The following is an 8,882-nucleotide window of genomic DNA, read 5'->3' on the forward strand; positions in this document are numbered from 1 at the left end:
AATTCCAAATAAATCAAGGGAACATAGATATTATTGCATACTTGACTCATTCACCCTTGAATGAACTAAGCAGTTTGACAGCCTAGAGACATTTGGCAGTCAACAATTTCTGAAAAGCTACTTAACTGCTAAAGGTTTTATTCTCACTAAATTTAAGCCACCCAGGGCGATGCCCTTTTGACTGGCACAGGCTTTTCTTTCTCCTCCATCAAATAGAATAATTTTATGTTAATAATATATTATGTTATGTTTAAAATAAATCTCCTGTGTCTTCTATTAACAAGAGATTAAAATATGTTTGTATGCACTGGAATTTCTTATTATAGTACTTTCTATGTTACTTTACTTTCTAAATTACTGTCTAAATTGTATCTCAGGTCGGCCAAACTGCAATGAAGTTTTTGTATATAATTTTCTATACACAACATTTTAGAGTCAAACAATTTTGTTCTTGTACATTTTGAGCATTTCTATCACAACTTTTGCAAAAATAAATTGATCAATTTATGTATAATTTTATAACTTAATAGCATATTTTATACCATAACAATATGTACTCAGGGTTACTTTTCTTTTAATTAAGATTATTTTTTATGTACATAAAAGATTTGGGAAAAAGAATCATCACTGAAGTAATAACCATTTAGTACTTTGGAGTTACCATATAGTCTAAAAAAGTGTGTATATTTATTTTGCTTTCAAAATCTTCATAAAATTTATTTTATTAAAAAATTTCACTTTATGAATAAAACTTCATATACTTTTTTTGCAATTCAATACTTTTTCTTTGAGAAAGGAAAAAAGGTCTCAAAAACATGTTAAAGGCTTAGATTTGTTAATTGAATAATGATAAATGCAGCGATTCTTTGAAAAAATTCATTTATTTAAAACGTATTATTTTGCTTTATAACAGACATGTAGGGCATTTTTATATAACCATTGGGTTTTCTTATCGCCACTCTTCAAAATTTAAAAAAATACAAAATTGAAATTTGATTAAAACCAGTATATAGTTCACGTATAGCATATATATAAAAAGTTAGCTATGTGAAAATATTTTGGTTTATACCCAAATATACAAATATCTCAATATATAAATATGCAGAAAATGGACACCTTTAGAATCTAAAAGATTCATATATTATATGTCTACATTACTTTTAGTATTTGTATGTTATCTTTCTGAAAGTATAAGCAAAATGAGGTATGTATTTTTCCTTAAAAATAGAATCCTTTTAATGCATTTAACGTAGTGTTGTCTAAAGCATGTTGTCACAGATGCTCAAGCAGTTATTATATATTCAATTGAAGTTGAGTTTATTCAGTCAGCATAACATCTTGTCGGCAACCTTGCTAATCTTATAAAAGCCAATAAATACTGTATGCGGTGGTATTATCTGAGAAGAGCAATCTTGCCTAGGACACTGAGGGATTGTTTCTATCTTCCTTCAAGTGCTTTCATGAAATATTTACTGTGCAGATATACCAGTAGTGGATTTCAGTTTAATATCTACTCTGCATTGCAACTGTGTTGACGCAAGCGTTTGCCTTTCTTTGTGAATCTTGAAAATACGATTTTAGCTGATAATAATAAATCAAGATAATCAATTATTAATTATTTATGAGTCAGAAGAATAAACACCAGTGTAAATAGTTGTAATAAGATGATTAATTGTATAAACGTGAAATGCATTTTTATATTATTTAAATTTGAAACTCCAATCTCCATACCATTATGGTCTCAGTAATATAGTAGTCACAGAGTCTGCTTAAGGTATGCAATTCAGATGCAGACGCAGATTGAAAACAGACAAGCTAGAGCCTTTATTTTATGTGCAATTAATCTTAGGGAGAAAGTGTGTAAAAAGTAAACTAAACCAGAAAATTCTGAAACCTTTTATATAGACTGAAAGGAATAAGATATATTATGTTTACACATTGTAAACTCTTTCTAAATTGCAACAAATAAAAAAAAATACCTCCGTATAGTCTGAATTGAATATTTTTAAGGAGTCCAATACTCAGTTATCCTTTACTCTGTGTATGTTTACCAGAATATCTGTCTTCCCTGAGAAGGATATAAAAGAGATTATAAACCTATAGAACCATTTTCTTCCCAGTTATCAATTTACCAAGGAATAAGACTGGTTTGGGGGAAAAAGTATAAGGTCAGTTTCTCACAAGAGACTGAGACTCTGAGAAAACTTGGGTCCCATATCAAGCTTACTGGGGACACCACTCCAGGTAAGGGTTTCAATAATCAAGTAAACTATTTGACCTATTCAATGGATACCCATAAGCTATGCAAGTTTCAGGGGTCTCTGAAACAAAGTGGTCATAATGGCAGTTAATGAAAATTATGCACGAACTCAAAAACAGGAATGTCTTTTTATCAAAAGATACAGAAAGATCAGTAGAAAATAGTGTCCAGTCTGCCAACAGCAAAGACCAACACTGAGATCCCAGTGTGGTACATTACCTAGAAGAACCAGCTACCAGGAGAAAGGTTGACTTTTCTGGACTATGTTTATCCAGGCAAGGAAAAACACTTTACCTTCACTAGAATGACAGTGATTTGAATATTGATTTCCTTTTCCTAGACTACGTATTTTTGCCAAAAAAGAAACAAAATGCTGTATCAACACTAGAGGTATTCCATTAATTATGTTTCTAAACCAATAACTAAATCAAACAAATGAAATGAGGTCTAGAATGTTATTCACAGGTCTCAGTTATATTAGCATACCTGCTTGTTATGCAGTTTTTATTAACCATCTTCTCAACTGCTAGTCCAGTAGAATAACACAATGGCTTATTGAAGACAATGTACTGTGTTGGCTGGGACCACCATCTTGGGATATCAAGATTTTGGCCTGTAGGATATGGTATATTATAAATCAGTGGCATGTTTAAGGTGTTATTTCTTCTATAGACAGAATATAAGGACCTTAGTACCAAAGTAAGCAAGTTTCCTACAGAATTGCCTGCTTTCCATTCTTGTGACTTTGAGATCTGTTTTCCAAAATGTTTTGTTATCTGCTGGGGGAATGTTCACCCAAGATGGTACAATGGACAGTCAGCTTAGACCTGTGTTTTGAACTTCTCATATCAGTGAGAAAAAATGGTGTCCAGTGTGTTTAGGCTTCAAGTGACAAAGTAGAATAAAAAGTGGTTAAGATCATGAACTCTGAAGTGCAATAGCATGGGTTTCAATTTCAGGTAAGTAACCACTGAGCAAAGTTAGTTATGAATTCTTTCACAATTTTCTCATCTATAAAACGTGATTATTAATTAAATTTGAAAAGTTTTTTGAAAAGTTCGTGGTCTCTATTAAATGATATAAACATGCTTATTATTTACAACAGTATTAATACTAAAAGGAAATAATGTTGCTCCAGCTGGATAAGTAAGAAGTATGATGGAACCCAGGAGGTCCTCTGGATTGCAGCAAACAATGGCAGAATGATTGCAATCAAATGCAGACATGCCAATGGGACCACCAAGGTTCAGACCTTTCAGGAATAATGCTTTGAATTATCCTACAAGGGAGAAAAACAATACCTTAGGACTTGAGAATTTTGAGGAAATTTGAAGGACTAGAGTGGGAGTGAAGGAAGAACATTGTGAATTTGTGCTATGTGTTCAGGATCAATTTCAGGAAAAAGGCTCAAGTCAAGTTTTATGGTTTAATTCTTGCTTCATTCTCCCTCTCCCTTTCTGTCTCTTTCCCTCTCTTCTCCTCTCTTCTTCTTCTTTTACCCTTTCCCCACCCTCCTCCCTCTCATCTATTTTCCCTCTTTTTCTCTTCATGCATGTCCTCTCTTTAGTGCACTGGCACACTCTCTGTTCTATGTTCTTTCTCTGTTTCTCTTTCACATTGTCATCAAAATTACACCTTTTTCTTTTTATTTGTTACTTCTGCTAATTTACTATTTTTTCTCTTTTTTAATCTAGAATTTTATATAGAATGTGTTGCCTATAGATTAATTTATAATTTAATACATTGATCAAATCATATCAAGAGGAATATCTGACTGAAACAGAAGAGGAATGATGGTGTTGCTCTCATTGATGGGGGAAACCAAGAAAGGGAAGAGGAATGTTGACTGTGGAACATAGACCTCTAGATGTTTCTGGAAGAGTCAATTGTGGGGGGAAAACAGCCTACAAGTGAATGCATGTAATTTTGAGGCATAAAAACAACAGATATTTAAGACTTTCCTCCATACCAATATGTCCAAAGTAGTGCTTTTTTTAAATTTCAAAAATTCTTTATCAAAGGCAAGAAGAAATATGTTTCTTTGCTATCAAGTCAAACATTGAGTCAAGTACTTAATATCTCACTTGTGGAAAATCTATTAAAACTATTTATAATGCAACATCATTCTTATTTTTATAGATGATAAGAAATAATTTATAGGGTATATGGTGTAATTTTTGCCAATGCCGTATAGCTAAAGAATGATAAAATTTGTTCTCCATCCAAGTTCAGATTAAACACAAGGACCACATTTTAAAATTTTTTTTTGAGTTGGAGTCTCACTCCATTGCCCAGGCTGGAGTGCAGTGTCATGCTCATGGCCTCTGCAGCCTCAACCTGCTGGGCCCGGTGATTCTTCCACCTCAGCCTTCCAAGTAGTTGGAACTACAGGTGCCCTGGGCTCAAGTTATCCTTCCATCTCAGCCTTCCAAATAGATGGAACCACAGGCATGTGCCATCATTTCCATTTAATTTTAAAAAAGAATTATTATATAGTCGAGGTCTCACCAAGTTCTCCAGGCTGGTTTTGAACCCCTGGACTCAGGCAATCCTCTTGCCTCGGCCTCCCAACTGGTGGGATTATAGGCTTGAGCCACCTCACCTGGCTCACTTTATTTTTTTAATGTCATACTTTCTTGAGTGATGTGAAATCAGAGTTGAGCAGGATGTGAAGAGGATGATACAAAAAAAATTTATGTAGGAAACAAACAAACAAAAAAAGCCTCTTAGGGTTACTATAGGTAAAGGTATACAATTTTGAAAACGTTTGAATGGTCAGAAAAAAGCAAAATGTTATTCATGGTTGGAAAGCAAGGAAATGAATGGAAATGAATCTGGAGATATAGTTTGGTGATGATGAAGATTTAATTCATTTATCCTAATGATAATGAGAAATAAACAGAGTATTAAAGTCTAAAACACAGCTATGTGAACATAGTAGTGGATTCCACTATAGGAATGAGTGTGAATAAGGGTACTATCTCAGTAGTCAGAAATCTAGATTGCATAGAATGGAAAAGCAGATGTCAAGTCTTCTTATACAACTAACAAAATAATCTCATCCTCAGGCCTGAGAAGTAACACAACGTTTAAATAACTAGCACGAAAATACTTCACACTACTTCTTACAGATTCGTAAATCCACAAAGAATGCAATGGGTCCACATCTCTTTTTCTTGATCAAATGAGAGCAGTCTCTTCTTTAATCATGTTATAAGACTTTTTGTTGTTGTTGTTGGTCTGTGAGTAGAGGCAGATTGACATGGGCAGAGGTCCAGGAATTCCAAATATAAGAAATATTTGCTAGTATTCTATTTGATTGGATTCCACTTACTTCTCTTTGATTATCACCAAGTCTTTTCTTCTTTTTATTGTTCCAGCAGAAAGAAAAAGGAGGGAGCAAAATTCTCTGAATTTTAATTTCAAGTGTAGAAGCATTTCTGCATTTAAACTTTTGCTTTTTTGGGGGTAAAAGATATTTCAAATAATATCCCTGTGCTTAACACTAAGCATTTTGACACAAGGGCAAGTTAAATAGATTTAATTCTTGTCTGTTTTTTCATAAAAGAGATAATAAATATGTAAACAAAGTTCTATCAGTGTTCTGATCCTTTTTCCAACTTTTATTTGAAGTCAGAGGCATTTTTACTTCTATTATTCCTTAATATTATATTGAAACTTCACACTGAAATCTCTTTCAACTCCTTTACTTTTGCATTTCATGACAGTTATTGTTTGGTTTCTGAGCTTTTGTCTCTGAGTTTTTAGTAACTAGTAGATGGTTAGGAAAAAAAGCCACCCATTAAAATATAACACACAAATAATTTAATGTAAGGTTTTAGAGCAGACATCTACTTGACCTTAATTTAAAGGGGACTCACAAAATCAGAACTGCTTAGTCAATTCAGATAACTAGGGGCAGTGTCAGAAAACATGAAATAATTTTTAGGCAGCTGAGAAATTTAGGCAATGAAGCCTTTTTTACACAGGAGGAAAATGAAACTTCAGAAATTATGCTCAAAGTTAAGTGATGATGTCATATTCTGATTGTCATATGGAGTGGCATAATACCATCTCCCACCCTCCAACCCCCTTTATATCCATGCCCTAAACCCTGGAACCTTTGACTGTGATGGTTTACATGAATTTGCAGATGTGATTAAAGACTCAGACCCTGAGATGAAGAGATTATCCTGAATTATTCTGGTAGATTCAATTTGATCACATAGCTCTTTAAAGGGGAAAATCTTTCTTGGCTACAAGAGATTTGACAGCTGAATAAGACGAAGGAAAGATTTGAACTATGACAAGGAGGGACCCTGACCTGCTGCTGCTGGTTTTGAAGATGAAGGGAGGGGCCATGAGCCAAGTTTTATGGGTCTAGAAGCCAGCACCAGCTTTTACATGACAGCTAACTGTGAAATAGACCTCAGTTCTACAGCCTGCAGGAACCAAATTCTACCAATCTCCTGGAGAACCAAAGACATTGAATTTTCCCTTGGTTCCCCAGAAAGGTATACATGCTTGCTGAGACCTTGATTTGCATCCAGTGAGAACCATACTGGACTGACTGCTGATATATGGTATTGTAAATAACAAATGTGTATTGTTTTAAGCTACAACATTTGTGGAAATTTGTTACAGAAATAATATAAAATTAGCATATCATGTTAACAGCGTGGGCTTTATTAAAATTAGGCAACAAGGAGACTTCAGCATTTTTAAAACATTATGATAATAAAATCAGAGCTCCTTTTCGGAAATGTCATGAGTCATTCTTGTTTCCTTAAATAGTTTATATTCCACCCATCTGCTTTTCTAAACAAAACCAACGTTTGTTCATGTATCTCCTTCCCTCTGCAGTTCATAAACTTGTAGGTCAGCGCCATCTGAATAACTTGAGAGTGGTTTATGACCTATTCTTATAGTGGAGTCATATAAATGAGCAGATAACCCAGTTCTTCTAGTGAGATTGTAAGAGGTGTACAGTACACTTCTGCAGGGATTCTGTGGGTTATCAGGGAAAGAAATCTTTCATGGAGTGTGAAAGGTGTAGCCCACAGATTTAACAGCTACTGACAGTCGTACATGGTGGGAATCAATCTTGTACTGATGGTGAAATTATGGACAACAAAGTTGAGTAAAGGAAATTATGTGAATCTTCCATGACATAACAGAGTCAAGTGTGGGAAACAACCTTGCCTGACGCTTCTGATACCTTTAAATTTCTTTTTTTTTTAATGCAATATTTTCTTTATTCCGTAGAACAGCCGAATGGGGTACATAATTACCCATCTACTACAGAATTAAAAACCAAAACAGCAACAAAGACTCAGGCTGGGAAGTTTAAATAATTGGCTCATGTAACTTTTTTTTTTTTTTTAAATAGAGACAGGGACTTGCTATATTGCCCAGGTTGATCTTGAACTATTGGCCTCAAGCGATCCTCTTGTGTCAGCCTCTCAAAGTGCTAAGATTACAGGCATGAGCTACCGTGTCTGGCCCTTTATAGCTTTTATTTGTTTTTATATGTGTATATATTTTTTAAATTTTTATTTCAGTACCTTTAGGAATAAAAATGCGTTTTGGTTACATGGATGCATTGTATAGTGACAAAGAGTCTGTGCTTTAAGTGAGCACTCCACTTCATATGAATTTATAACCAAACTCTCTCATTTGAAATTTAAGACATTTTATGTAAACTGCTTTTCTCCAGGTTTAAGTATCCTAACAAGGATATATTTGTACGAAGTAGGAGAAATTTAATGATCCCAATAAATATATCAAATAGTGTCTGCTCTAAATAATTGTGATTTTTAAAAATATAAACATATTATCTCCACCAATTTCTCCTTTATAATGACAGTAATGTTTGTTTATGCAATCGTATCTGCTATAGATTTCTGGTATATCTTCCTGTGTCCCACAAGGTTGATGCTGTTTTAGAATCACGTCTTAATACCCTCTATAATCATTTTGGACACAAAAATGACAATTACTATTTTGAATTTTACTAATGTAAAAATTGTAAGAACCATAACTATTTGTAACAATTCATATATTTTGTTTAATTGTTCTCTAATTCAAATTTGAGTAAATTAACTCTTGATTTTTTTCCTTGAATTTCACATGTATTCTGTCTATTAGACCAATTCAATATAGAACATCCTGTAAACTCACCATCTTTTGATATAATATCCAGACATAACTGTGCTAAAATACAATTGTAAACTAATACATATCTTAAATCATATTTTGCAAAATACCATTATCAGCACTAAACATCTTCTTTAATATACATTTTTCAAGACATTCAGCAAAAAGGGTGAAACATTATCAAGCTTTCTGCATTTCAGTACATTTATAGTTTGGTAAAAATAATTCTCAAATTATATTTTGGTGTCTTAATAAACTAAAATGTATAATAGAGGAGACAACATAAGAAAATATAGAAACTCTTCTAATATATTAGAAGAAAGAAAATTCTGAGTTTTTAACTTAACTTAATGCAAAGCTTCTTAATAGTCTATAATTTTTTTCAAAATAACCTTTCATCCCTAACCCAAATTTTGAGTACGAGAAGAGGAAAGAAAATAATTGCTGTGAAGAGAGAGGGAAGGAG

This window comes from Carlito syrichta, unplaced genomic scaffold (assembly GCF_000164805.1).
Source record: "Carlito syrichta isolate Samal-C Ts95f unplaced genomic scaffold, Tarsius_syrichta-2.0.1 Scaffold309011, whole genome shotgun sequence".
Taxonomy (NCBI): domain Eukaryota; kingdom Metazoa; phylum Chordata; class Mammalia; order Primates; family Tarsiidae; genus Carlito; species Carlito syrichta.